Source organism: Pongo abelii, chromosome 6, assembly GCF_028885655.2.
Source record: "Pongo abelii isolate AG06213 chromosome 6, NHGRI_mPonAbe1-v2.0_pri, whole genome shotgun sequence".
Classification (NCBI taxonomy): domain Eukaryota; kingdom Metazoa; phylum Chordata; class Mammalia; order Primates; family Hominidae; genus Pongo; species Pongo abelii.
The window spans coordinates 103,827,151-103,842,231 of record NC_071991.2 but is presented as its reverse complement, the minus strand read 5'-3'; positions in this window follow the sequence as shown (position 1 = coordinate 103,842,231).

Here is a 15,081-nt window from a genome sequence, read left to right as displayed (position 1 = left end):
CAGTTTAGAAAATAAGAACACAGTAGGAAGTATCGGTGATTAATAGACATTAAAAATTAATTATTTGTTATGAGGAAGGCTCTTTGCAATGGCCTTCAGAGAGATTATTTATGGTCTACTTGGAGAGACAGAACATGCAGAGGAAAGAATAACATGTGCAATGCGTTAGCATATGCAGTCCAAGCGGTTTAACTGTGTGATGTAACTTTCATTATGCAAGCCAACAGTTTACTGGAGGAGTTCACTTTGGGTGAGATTTGAAAATTTTTGTTTTAAATATGCAGGGGAATGTCCAGGGTTCAAGGCAAGAGGAATCACAGGGGCAAGTCCTCAAGCCAGAAGGCATCTGTGGGACAGTGAACAGATCAGTTCACTGAAATGGAGAGTCTGAGAAAGACAGCAGTGCAAGAGACGGGGAGAGATATGGCCAGACAAGTGTGTGCTTCCCATACATATTTCATGTGTTGCCACATGTAAATAGTGGTGACATGTGTATGGCACACTGGGGTGAACTGAGGAAGCTCCTCAAAGCGTGAGACAATGGATGCATCCCCAAGGACCTCACCGCTTTGGGCATACTGGCTGGGAACTCTCTTATTGGTTATTTACTGTTGGAGTAGCTATGTCACTCAGACTCGAGGGAATCTTTCATCATGAAAAAGCACGATCATCTTTTCATATATTTTTTTAGCTCAGCTTCAGATGGTTTATACATTGTGATAAAAATGCAAAAAGGCATTTTAATCTAATCTGACAGTTTAGTTCACCTTCATACCTTGCTTTGTTGTCCAAGCACAAAGGCAAACCTTTATGAAGCAGTGCCTGATATTTTTTGGTCTGTATTTGGTAAGATTTAAGAGAAGCATCCTGGTATTGTAGAAACACATACATTCATGAGACCTAGGTTTATTCTTGCACATTCTTTAGGCCTCATATATGCCCCTTCATTTCTTTTGGCTTCCTAATCTACCAAAGGATAATAACCACCCTACATATTTCATAGGAAGTTGTTATAAATCTTCAGTTTTCAATGGAACAAAAACTTATCTCACCGTACTATGTAAGGTATTATGTTAGATGACTCTAGAAGGTACAGAATTCCAGGTATCAAGCACCAACACGACACACAGAGGAAGAAGAGTCTATGCCATCTTGTGTGTTTCTTTTTCAAAGAGAGGAAGACTTTCCCAAAGGTCTTCTGGGTCCCCTTATGTCTCTGGCCAGAATTGTGGCAAGGGCCCATCGATACCTCAGCCAATCAATAGGAAAGGGGATAGAATTATGTAAATGGTTTAAGCTAATCAGGATTTGTCCCCTGAGTTCTGGCTGGCTAGAGAGTGGTGGACACCAGAACCAAATGTTAGGCCTCTGACTGTAAGGACAAGTGGGATTAGGGAGGATTGTAGGAGACTGTACCACAGTCTTGATGCCATTAGGAATGTAGGCTATTATTATGCCGTGTGGGTGGGGGGAAGCCATTTCAGGTTTTGAGAAAAGAAGCTATGGGAAATCAGTCACAGTCAACACAACTCCATGGACCTACAGCCAGATCTAGGTCCCTATGGGAACTTCCACTTCGTTCTCCATTCTTAGTATCAGAAACTGACCATCGAGCACATTTTTCTGTTTCCTTGTTTGGTTAAACTTTGCCAATACATAGTAGTAAGCACTTCACAAATTTCTGGAAAAGATTTTTCTATAAATTGGTTTTTAAAAATCCAAAATCCTTTGCGTGATACTTTATTTTTATTTCATTTTTTATTTTTGAGACAGAGTCTAGCTCTATCTCCCAGGCTGGAGTGCAGTGGTGTGATTTCAACTCACTGCAACCTCCACTTGCCAGGTTCAAGTGATTCTCCTGTCTCAGCCTTCTGAGTAGCTGGGATTATAGGCATGCACCACCATGCCCAACTGATTTTTGTATTTTTAGTATAGACTGGGTTTCACCATGTTGGCCAGCCTGGTCTTGAACTTCTGACCTCAAGTTATCCACCTGCCACAGCCTCCAAAAGTGCTGAGATTACAGGTGTGAGCCACCACACCCGGCCTGCATAATACTTTAGACCTTTTATGATTTATCCCTTATGAACTATCCTTAACTCTCTCTTCCAGATTCTCCTCTTCCAGTTCCCTCCATGACTGAATTCCACCAATTTCTGCTCTCATACCTTCTGTGTTCCAACACATCTGTGCCTCTGTGCGCCATTCCCTATGTCCTATCCCCTCCCCTCATTCTCTCTCCTCTCCCTCCCCCTTCTCTCATCCCCTCAGCCATTTGACCAGCTCCTCCTTCATTGGTATTCACAGTGAGTAACCTCCACTGAGAGGGCTTTCTGGTCAGGAAAGCGTAGGGTTAGGGAAGCTTTCTCCCAATAGTAACCACCACAATAACAATATCACCACCAATAAGCGGAAACTCTTTTTTGGGGAAGGGTCTCACTCTGTTGCTCTGGCTGGAGTACAGTAGTGCAGTCTCAGCTCACTGCAGGCTTGACCTCCCGGGCTCAAGTGATCCTCCCATCTCAGCCTCCCGAGTAGCTGGAACTACAGGTGTGAGCCTCCATACCTGGCTTATTTTTTGTATATTTACTAGAGATGAGATATTGCCATGTTGCCCTGGCTGGTCTGGAACGCCTGGGTTCAAGTGATCTGCCTGCCTCGGCCCCCCAAATTGTTGAGATTACAGGCGTGAACCACTGTGCCTGGCTCACAAACTCTTTTATGGCACTTTCTTTGAGTCTTACATTGATCTAAGAACTTTAGTACATTCATTCATTTAATCCTCACATCCTTCCAAGGAGAGAGGCACTACTATTATCTCCACTTACAGGTGCTAAAAGCAAGGCACAGAGAAGTTGAGTGGCTTGCCCTTGGTGCCACAGGTGGTAAGTGGCAGACATCATAGCACTTCTCCCGGGTGAGGATAGCTGGTGACTGGGCTGCCTCCTCTACCAGACTGGGTTCTTTGAGTGACTGCTCTGTATTGACTCGCTGTATTCCCCAGAGGTTAATACAGTGCTTGCCACATACAAAGCTAGGGCCTTGATAAATGTTGGTGGAATGGTTAGTTTGTATAGAGTCTCTCTTTTTGGAAGCCATTGGATTCCTTTGTATTTACAAGAAGCAATGGGAGTACTGAGTGATATTCCCAAAGCCTCCCAGACTAACCAAAACCCAGACAGCCCCTCCCTTCCATGTAACCACGTAACGTAAAACTCTCCAATCTTCCTCCTCTTCAAACCTTGCAATGTGAAACTTGGGAGGAAAATGGTCTGTAGGGTGTGGAACTTAGGAGGGAACCTAGTTTGACATTATAAGGAACTACAATGCTTTAGAAACATCTCCTTTATAGCTCTTATTTGGTCCAATTTAGTAGTTTTCTTTGTTGTTCCATTCCTAATATTGATTGAAATATAAGACCAAAGACCGTTGGTACCATGTCCTGTGAGCAAGAAATCCTCCCGTAGAATGGATATCCAGACCCATCCCTGAGTCCCTGCCTTCAGAATTACCTGCTTGCTGCTAAGGAATTTTATCTACCTACCTATGCACCTATCTAATCACCTACCTAACTGTCTCATCCACCTCTCACACACACACCATGATCCTGACAGAGACAAAGCTGATTGCAATAAGGGAGTAGTTTCTGAACCAAATCTGTTTCCTTCCTTCATAGGATTTTCCCTGTTCAAGAGCATAGCAGAGGGTCTTAGGAGACAGGAAGACTGAGTAGACCAGCTTGCTTGGAGTCTGCCCTCAAATCCCTGGTCCTGAGGCTGGAAGGGAGATTATAGTAGGAGCTGCTTCTCAGGCCTTCTTAGGGAACATTGTTCCTTCCAAAGCCCTGGGTTCTCAGCTTTGAGTCTGGCAGGAGTCACATCCAGCTGGAAGGAAGCCAAGAGGGTGCCCCGCCTCTCCAGGTTCAGAAAAAGGGCACAGGAGCAAAGCAGGCTGGGGCTGGGAAGTGGGTGGTGGGGCTGGCCAGGAGCCAAGTGCTTTCCTGGCCCTCAGGAGGGTGAGCCGGGTCGCTGTGAGGCCACGACCCTGCACCTCCTTCTTCTTCTTTTTAAGCAAAAATCAACTTTATTCCAGTGGCCTCTGCACTGCTTTCTTCTCTGATGGGTAGACAAGGATCTTGCGGGCCACGGGCACTTGCTCCTGCAGGGACCTGGGGCGGGACAGGGAGGGATCTCTACCTGCCTTGCTCTATACCTAGGAGGAATCTTTTTGCCTCCAAAGCTTGGCCTGCATTTTCTGGAATTACCCATCATGTGTGTCTGTTGAATCAAGTGAGAATTTTCTGCAGATTGGGAAATGCCTTGCAGGGTGTGTCTCAGTGAGGGCTCGAGTTCCCCCGGGTGTGCCCCTCTGCTGCCACAGCGTTTCTCATTTTCTTTTCAAATAGATGCCTGGGCAGTCTCCATTCCTCCAGCCTTTTTCATTCTCTCCTCCTCCCCTCTTGCCTCCTTTTCTTTTAAAATAGTATGTACAACCTGAAGGGGAGGAGCTTCTGGGTTGCTGGTAGTTTCTTGATGGGGTGCCGGCCTAGCTTATGATCAGTTTGTGGAAGTTCATGAAGCTTGGCACATACAAAGCTTGTGCACTCAATGATCACTTTTCTGTATGTGAATGTCAAAAGTTAATTTTACCTAAAGATTTAAGCTACTTTCCATACTTTTTTTTTTTTTTTTGGAGACAGGTTCTCACTGTGTCTCCCAGGCTAGAGTGCAGTGATGCAAACAGGGCTTATTGAAGCCTCCATCTCCCTGGCTCAAGCAGTTCTCCCACCTCAGCCTCCCAAGTAGCTGGGACTAGAGGTGGTACACCACCATGCATGGCTAATTTTTAAATTTGTCATAGAGATGGGTCTCGCTATGTTGCCCAGGCTGGTATCGAACTGCTGGCCTCAAGCAATCCTCCAGCCTTGGCCTCCCAAAGTGCTGGGATTACAGGCATAAGCCACTGTACCTGGCCATACTTTCTTAAACAATTAAGAGTGTTCCTTGCCCACCCCACCCTCCTTTTCCTGCTACATTCTTGCAGACTCTTTTCCATGTGAACCTTGATGTTTCAAGTGGAGCCTAGTTCGGAATTGTTGGGTTTGCCTCTCACAAGCTCTGCCCTTGGCATAGTGGCTCCATCTTTATATTAGCTGGGAGCCACGGTCAATTCAGACTCATTTGGAGGGAAAGGGTTCTCCCATTCAAGCTGATGGCATTCCATTCAATTATTCATTGACTTATGCAATAAATGAATGCCATGAGTGCATTGTGTTCATGCATTCATTAAGCATTTGTTATTGAACATCTTATGTAATGGCACATGGAGTTTCTGTGTGCACGGAACTTGAAACCTAGCAGGGCAGAGAAGATGTGCACCTGTCATCATCACAAAGCATGGCATGTAAGAAGTGTCCTCCGGGCTGTACAGGGAAAGGGCTGTAGGAGTCACAGCAGGATGCTGCCCTTTCCAACTGAGCCTTCCAGCAGAAAGTCCACAGTAGAAGTGGCGGGGAGAACAGCGCAATTCAGCTAGGCAGGGGTGAGGGGAAAGAGCATTCCAGAGAGGGAATAGTGTAAGGCAGCCAAAGTTCAGAAGAGTGAAATTCATTCACTTAAGTAGGCTTGAATGGGAGAGGCGGCCCAAGGAGGGTGGGCTGTGGTCAAGCCAGGGTGTTCCTGTGAAGGCCATGGCAAGAAACATGGCCTTCATTTGTAGACATTGGTGAATAATTACGAAGAACCAAATTGAACAGGGTGGAAGTGGGAGTAGGTGAGGGGATGCAGTACATCTCTAAAGACCCCCTGCTTTCTTTTTAAAATCATGGCTTTATTCAAGTATACTTAACGTTCCACCCCCACCCCTGCCAGTTTTAATCTTTGACATAGTTCTCTGAGACAAATGAAATAGTCTTAACATATTCATTATGTTATGCTAACTGTGCTGATCGCTGTAACAAAATCTCAGTGGCATATTTCTTTTTCACCCTATAGTCCCATGCAGGTTGGATGGAGAGGAGCTGTTCTAATCATTCATTCTGGACCTGCCTCCTTCTAGTTGGTGGTTCTGATTTTCCCCTGGGCCTTGAGTCCTCCATTCGGTCTGAGAATGGCTCACATTTTTGTGCCCATTTTCCATTGGCCAGAACTCTGTCACCATGACCCATCTAACCATGGGATTGGCTGGGAAATACAGCCTATCTATGTGACTAGAGGGAAAAGAAAATAGGTTTGGCAAACCCATAGCATTATGTTTGCCAAGAAAATACTATGCATAATAGAACTTTATGAATATGATAAAATTTAAGTACTATCCTACATCTAATTTCATGTGTTATGAATTACTTCTGTCATGAGACACTTAGAATTATGGCCTTCCAGCATTAGACAATCATTGATGTCATGATTATATCTTGTCTCTATGTTGAGTGGAAGTGATAAGTAAAGGGTTTTACAAAACTAGAAACTGGCAGTCCTACCCTGTTGCCTTTTCCAAACTGTTCTATAACGATGCAGTTCTTCCTTCAGTCACCAGGAAATTCTGTTCTAATCAGACAGTGCACATAACATGAAGAGAGATTAATAGGTAGCTACGGGATTACACTGTTAGAACTTGTCATTGTCAAGGCTAACCCCAGAAATTTTTTTTCTTTTTTTTTGTTGAGACAGAGTCTTGTTCTGTCGCCCAGGTTGGAGTGCAGTGGTGCCATCTTGGCTCACTGCAACCTCCTCCTCCCAGGTTCAAGCGATTCTCAGATCTTAGACTCCCAAGTAGCTGGGACTACAGGTGCCTGCCACCACGCCTGGCTAATTTTTGTATTTTTAGTAGAGACAAGGTTTCACCATGTTAGCCAAGCTGGTCTCGAACTCCTTACCTCAAGTGATCCGCCCGCTTCAGCCTCCCAAAGTGCTGGGATTATAGCCACGAGCCACCGCGCCCAGCCCCCAGAAATTTTTAAATTCACACTTTTGAAGTGTTTTGTCAATTTATTCTTCTACCCCATCACTATGAAAGTTTACCATAATAAAAGTTTATTTTTGTGAACTTTAAAAATGAAACTATTTTTTGTAATAGGTTTATATGTACTGTCAGCAGGGAGGGAGACTGGTGGAAGGTCTGTGTGATGTAGTCATTTGGAGACTGGGATGACAGGGGCTCTGCTTTCTTCAACACATGGCTTTCAAGAAAGCCTCAGGCATCAATACCAGGCCAGAAGATGAGAGTGGAGGATGGTGCAGGAGGTTTAGGGCTGGGTCTAACAGTGGGAAATGCCGCTTCCATCAAAATTTCATTGACTATTGTGAGAATGGGGGTAAGAGAAATACAGCTTCGGTTTCAGTTCAGCAGTGACTCTACCTATGGTGGGGGTGGGGATGGGGTGGAGACAGAGGGCCGGTCTTTGGTGAATAACTAGTCATCTCTGCCACAGCCAGGCTACCAACTTCTCCTTTTTTTTTTTTTTTTGAGATGGAGTTTAGTTCTTGTCACCCAGGCTGGAGTGCAATGGCATGATCTCGGCTCACTGCAACCTCCTTCTCCCAGGTTCAAGAGATTCTCCTGCCTCAATCTCCTGAGTAGCTGGGATTATAGGCACCCCTCCCCATGCCCGGCTAATTTTTGTATTTTTAGTAGAGACGGGGTTTCACCATGTTGGCCAGGCTGGTCTTGAACTCCTGACCTCAGGTGATCCACCCTCCTTGGCCTCCCAAAATGCTGGGATTACAGGCGTGAGCCACTGCGCTTGGACACAACTTCTCTTCTTAAAAAAACTTACATGTAGTACCCTGACTCTGCCTAAATTAGATGTACTAGACATACTGCTTTTACGAAAAAGAAAGGAAACTTTGCTTTAATATGATAGTTCTAAAATAATTCAATGTTTGTTGTTGGTGATATGATAATATAAATTTGTTGGATTGATAATATGAGTCCCAGACAGGGGAACAGTGTGGATTATTACATGGAGCCAAGGTCCAAAGGAAATGAAAACCAAAGGCAAGTGTGGTAGTCAATAGGGCCGGTCATGCATACTCCAATTATCTTCCTGCAAGAAGGCAGGAGGTACAACTATATTCTCCCACCCTTTGAAATTAGGGGTGATGATGTGATTTACTTTGACCAATGAAATGTGAGAAGAAATTTGTCACAATTTGCCATGTTTCCTTCCCTCTCCTGTGGAGACCTTGGAAGCACTTGTGATGGAACCGTGTCTACCTGGCTCCTGAGACACTGGGGTCAGTAGAACCCCCAGCTGACCCATGTTGGATATTTATGTGGGCAAGAAATATACCTTTGATGGGTCAAGCTGTTAAAATCTTGGGATCGTTTGTAACCATAGTCCAATTTAATATGTTCTGATTGATACAAAAGATTATTCTTGAAAAAATAGGCTGACATAATATTTTGGATCAGATTTTTATAAGGTTAAATTTCACTTGATAGGATTTGAAATGTAAGGATTTCTTGGGGGTGGAAATTTAGTTGAAATCAACTTTAAGTGATATAAAAAATTCTATTTATTCATTAAATGTGATACTTAATTTAAAAATGCTTCAGAAGTGTGATATTATAAACTCCTTTATTATACAAATGCCAGAGAGACAACTAATAATTTATGTAATGTTTAAGGTATAAAATTATAGAAAAATATTAGCAAATTTCTTTTATCAGCAGCTTTTAAATGAGATATAATTTTCAGGGTTTTAGATGTGTTTTTTAGTAAAAGTAAATTATATTTAAATCTTTTTATCTTTCTTTATGAAACTGCTTCTCCTTTCCCACAGGGATTTTGTGTGGCTTTTCTTAGAATCTCCTCCTTCTTAATGGTATTGAAATAACCAGAATTAATACCAGATGATCCTATTTCTCCTTTTGTCTCCTCAGTTCTGTTTTGAAAATTCTGTGATTACCGTATTTAAATTGCAGTATCAGTGCCAAATTGCTAACAGTGCCAAGATTCACTGTGGATACCTTATATTCTTTGCCCCCTGTATGCCTCAAAATGAATAAAGATGATGACAATACTAAACCGTGTATATACACCTTAATGTGAGATAATGGGTTATGAGTCTATTTCACAGTACAGAATGAAGTTCAAAGCTTGTAGGAAACAGGGTGGGGTATACTAATGGTTCACAAATGCCAGTTTATGTCCTGGCTACATCAAAACCCTCTGGGAAACTTGTTAAAAACACAGATTCCTAGGTTTCCCTCCAATTTTCCTGAATCAAAACATCCAGAGAAAGGAGTTGGGGATCTGTATTCTTAACAGTCTCTCTAGGTAATTCTGCTGGGCAGAGGGTCTGCCTCAGCAAAGGGCATAGAGGGCCATTCAGAGGACAGCATATGGAGCAGAGTGCCCTCCTTGTCTTCCATCTGCCATGAGGATATGTGTGTACTTCACTCTGTGCCCAGAAGCCACGTTGAGATGGTGGTGGTGACACTGTTTGAGAGGGGAGAAAAATCTCTGATAGGGAGTTTCAACTTTTTGTTTTTGTTTTGAGACAGAGTCTCGCTCTGTCACCCGGGTTGGAGTGCAGTAGTGTGATCTCGACTCACTGCAACCTCTGCCTCCCAGGTTCAAGCGATTCTTGAGCCTTAGCTTCCCAAGTAGCTGGGATTACAGGTGTGTGCCACCATGCCTGTCTGTTTGTTTTTTTTTTTTTGTATTTTTAGTAGACACAGGATTTCGCCATGTTGGCCAGGCTGGTCTTGAACTTCTGGCCTTAAGTGATCTGCCCACCTTGGGCTCCCAAAGTGTTGGGATTACAGGCGTGAGCTGCCACACCTGGCCAGGAGTTTGAACTTTGACTTAGCTAAGTATTTACCTCCAAAGAGACCATTTCAAAATTGGTAACACTGAGGTACTTTTAAATGGAAAGTTTAATTTTTTCCTGTTGGTGGGAATGAAGGCCCTGAAAGAAGATGAGATCAGGTATAGAAAATAGATGTGATTTTTTCTTTGCACAACAGAATCATGGTATATATAATATCCCTCTATTCTGTAACCTATCATTTCTAAAATTTATTTGACATTAGGATGGTTTTTCAAGTAAAATTTATTGAAAATTCTGTGGAAACTACTGTTCCTTGGAATGTATTTTGGGAAATGTTGCTCCAAATTATTTTGCTTCGTGTGTGTGTGTGTGTGTGCACGCGCGCGTGTGTGTGTGTGTTCAATGTATATTTATACAATCTTGCAAAGCATTGTCATGCATAATTGGTGGCTCCCCCAAGTGGCAAACTCAAAGCACTATTAGATGGCTGATATGGGGGGGTATGATGCCACATTGATTTGAAGATCTCGGCTCCTAAAACTGAGATATAAGAATGAACAAACATGGAATGGAAGGTTCAGTGTCTTAGTTTAAATTTCTTAAAAATGATGGATTCCAAAATTGAGATAATGATTTGAATGCAAGTCATTTATTTGGGAAATAATCCCAGGAAACCTGGTGAAAGAATGAGATGGTGAGACAGAGAAGGGGGAAGTCAACAACAGATATAATGATGACCACTCTGGGCATGAGGATTCAATTCCTCTGGTATCCTCTAAGAAAATAGGTGAAACATGCCTCAGAACTGGCCTGTTGATGGAGAAGGAAGTTGATTATTTATTCTTCATTGGTTGGGGGTTGCTTCTGTGCACATTAATTCTTTGGCACTTCTGGTCTCTCCTAAGCTTGGGCTGAACATGCTGTTGGGTAGAGAGATACAGGTGCTTAAGGTTAGAATCTTTTGGTATTTGTGGGTACTGTTTTCTGAAGACTTCTACATAGGGAGAGGGGGATATGAGAGGTTTATTGACAGCATCTGCCATACCCAGGTTAACTCTTATCTTTTAAGGTCACTGCTTCTGCTCCTATTGGCAAAACTACCTCTTATATTCTGGGGTTGTGTCATCAGCTGGAACTGCCTATTTTGGCACCAACTATATGATCAGTAGTAGCATGTAATACATTTTCAAAGGACTTGCCATAGAAACAAATTCTGGGGACATCTTTTCATCTTACGTTACAAGAAACAAATGATGTTTGATAAAAGCTGACCCATAAGTAACTTAAATTATGAATATAGGATGAAATGTAGACAGGCATTTCATGGCCAAGTTAGTGCTTGAAAGTCCATCAGATTAGAACCCATCACTGGTGATATCGTTTGGCTGTGTCCCCACCCAAATCTCATCTAGAATTTTAGCTCCCATAATTCCCACATGTTGTAGGAGGGACCTCATAGGAGATAATTGAATCATGGGGGCAGTTTCCCTCATACTGTTCATGTGGTAGTGAATAAGTCTTATGAGATCTGATGGTTTTGTAAGGGGAAACCCCTTTCACTTCATCCTCTCTTGTCTGCCACCGTGTGAGACATGCCTTTTGCCTTCCACCAAGTAAGACGCGCCTTTGCCTGCCACCATGATTGCGAGGTCTTCCCAGCCACATGGAACTGTGAGTCCATGAAACCTCTTTTTCTTTATAAATTGCCCAGTCTTGAGTATGTCTTTATCAGCAGCATGAAAGTGGACTAATACAACTGATGACCTGTGAAAATGGTCTCGGTCAAATCTAGTCCACTATGCTTAGGCAACCTGATAGGTCATCATGGTAACAAACCTGAAATTAAGTAGTTGACTTATTTTAGCAAACATTTATTGGGTCCTTATGTTTATAATAAAGAGCATACTGAAGGTGATTTTAAAAGTAGTATTACTGAACTTTGGAGCTGCTTGGAATTATGCAGCATGCATTATGAGCCTGTTTAATGTAATGGTTAGGAACATGGACTCAGGAACCAGACTGCCTGGGTCCAAATCCTGGTTCCATTGCTTGCAAGCCTGCCTTGGACAAGTAACTTCACATTTCTACCCCTTTGTTTATTCTATACAATAGTACCTCCTTATCAAATTCTAAGGATTAAGTGAATGAATATACATAAAGCTTGTAGAACAGAATCTCACACAGGGTAACCAATAAGTACATTTTAGCCATTAAGTAGCTCCATCTTGGTTTACAGATGAGGGAACTCCAGCCAAGAGATGCTTAGTGACCTCCTCAAGGTCACTCTGCCTTAAACTCACAGCAGAGTTTAGATTGGAACTCATGTCTTCTAATTTCTAGAGCAATTTGTTTTCATTACAAGTTGCTGAATGATGGCAGACAATCTCTACAGGTTAGATGTTTGTTATTATTTGAGAAACAAAGTCAATAATAATTTGAGAGCAATTTAAAAAGATTATAAATGTAGGGTAAGGCTGGGTGTGGTGACTCATACCTGAAATCGCAGCACTTTGGGAGGCTGAGGCAGGTGGATTGCTTGAGCTAAGGAGTTTGAGACCAGCCTGGACAACATGGCAAAATCCTGTCTCTACAAAGAACACAAAAATTAGCCTGGCATGGTGGCATGTGACTGTGGTCCCAGCTATTCAGGAGGGTGAGGTGGGAGAATTGCTTGAGCCCAGCTGGTTGAGGCTGCAGTGAGCCAAGGTTATGCCACTGTACTCCAGCCTGGGCAACAGAGTGATATCCTGTCTCAAAAAATAAATAAATAAAAAATAAACATAGTATAAAGTATCACATAGAATCTATGAATGCTAAATGTAGAAGAAACTAAAAGTAATGTGTGGAAATCATCATGGCGTCAAATTATTATAAAATCTTCCTGAAAGAGAAGAGCTTTGAAGTTTATTTGGCTCTTGGCTCATGCTTTTAGGAAGCAATGGATTTGACTGGGAAGGTAACATGGGAAAGGAATGTGTGGATGAAACATTAATGCCTGAGGAGATGGGCTGGATTGTGGGGGGACTGAGGTTATAAATTGGTGGCTTGAGGTAGGATCTAGGCCCATGTATGTGATTTGTTTGGCCTACACAGAGTTTCACAAAAATTTGAGTTGGCTACTTTATCAGTGAAGGTTCTTCAGAGGAAAAAAACCAGTAGAATATGTATATGCCTATATATGTATGTGTATACGTGTGTGTGTATGTTTATATGTGTACAGAAAGCATGCATATATACACATAGAGAATACATATATACATACATATACGTGTGTGTGTATTTAGAGAGACAGAGAGAAAGAATGATTTTTAAGGAATTGGTTCATGTGATTGTGAAAGCTGGCAAGTTTGAAATCTGTGGGGCAAATCAACCAGCTAGAAATTCAGAGAGGATTTTTGTGTTACAGCCTTGAGTCAGAATTCTTTATTGCATCTTCTCTGGAAACCTCAGTGTTCTGCTCTCAAGGCATTTAACTGATTGGATGAGGCCTCTCCACATTATTGAGGGTAATCTCCTTTGCCTAAAGTCAGCCAATTTTAGATGTTAACCACATCTACAGGATACCTTCACAGCAACATCTAGATCAGTGTTTGACTAAACAACTTGCCACCATTGTCTAGGTGACACATACAATTCACCATCACAGTTACCAACATTTAAAAAAATCTCTAGATTTTAAAAGGAACAGTCAGAATTCTATCTTCCTTTGAAAAATGGAAGATCTGGCAACCCTGAAACTGCAATTCCTTTAGATGAGGAAGGGGCAATGGTGGGAGTGGGTAGGTTGGTTCCTTTGTGTACTTTAATATGAGTGGCTCTATTTTTCATCTGTTTTATGTTTTGTGCTGCTTAAGTGTTTGAAAACCACCCCTTAAGACTAGCATGGCCATATTACAATGGAAGAAACCAAAGCCCAGCTTCTCAGCTTGGTTTTGTATGACCAGCTGTCTTAGTCCATTTTCTGCTGCTGTAATAGAATGCTACAGACTGGGTAACTTATACAGGATAGTTTATTTGGCTCATGGTTCTGGAGGCTGGAAAGTCCAAGGGTGTGAGCACCTTTGTGCTGTGTCATTCCATGGCAGAAGTGCAAGTGAGTGTGCAAGACAGAGAGAGGATGAGGGATAAACATCCTTTCATAAGGAACTCACTCCTGAGATAACTAATCCCACAATAATTCATTAATTCATTCATGAAGGCAGAGCCCTCATAACCTAATCACTTGTTAAAGATCCTACCTCTTATTGTCAAAATTAAATTTTAACATGAGTTTTTGAGGGAGCTTTCAAACCACAGCACTGTCAACAGAAAGCCTTTGAGCACTCTCCAACTGAGTAGTCATGCATTCACAGAAAATTCTCATCTGGTGAAATCACTGAAGTAGTGAGAGACAGGGAGCCAGAGGATCAGTGCAGAAGCCATGCCATTATCCATGCGCAGCATCCATGTCCTAGACCAGACAGTGGCTCTGAAAATAGAGAAGGAAAATGAATAATAACTGTAGTCAAGCTGAATATCAGTAAGTAAAGAGTGGGCAAGGCAAAGAAATCTCTAAGGTGTCAAGCCTGTGGACTAGGAAAACAATGACACTTTTGGCAGAAATTGGAAAACTGGAAAGGGAGTCCATTTGAAGGGCCAACATCTTTAAAATCACTTATTGCATTGGGGGCTTACTTTTTTTTAATAGTAAAATTGCCTGAAACTGGATAAAATTATTTTTTTAATAATTCACTTTTTTAAAAGCTATACTTCACTTTTCTCCATCCTCCATTCCTTAAAACAATTCAATGTTTTACTTTGGCTATGAGAATTTGCTGACAGCAAGTGCCAGGATAAACCTAGTGTCTGATAGGAATGACTGAAAATTTGGTAATCTTATAAATGTATAATTTTTACCTGTACTTTAGATTCTAAAAGATTTATATAAAGAATTTAGAATCTTAAAGCTTGTAGATAAAAATATACGTTTTAAAAATGTAGCAAAATAAACATAGGTAATATTAAATGAATTAAAATCTTATTAAAGAAAATGTGTGAAATAAATAATACACTTTTAACCTCTGTGATGAATTCTCTAGAAATAGCTTTAATTGGCTCCAATACAACTGCCTTTTTAATATATGTAAATTAGCACCTTGCATAGTGTGCCCGAAGTTTAGCTATTCAATTTTAATATAATTTTCCCTTTAAGTTATTGCTCTCTTAATTGAACTAGTTTAGAAATGTCCTCAATCAGAGTTAAACTCTGCACAATCTCATCCTTAGATAATCCTCACTTATCCTCTCTCAGAATGCTTTGTTTATA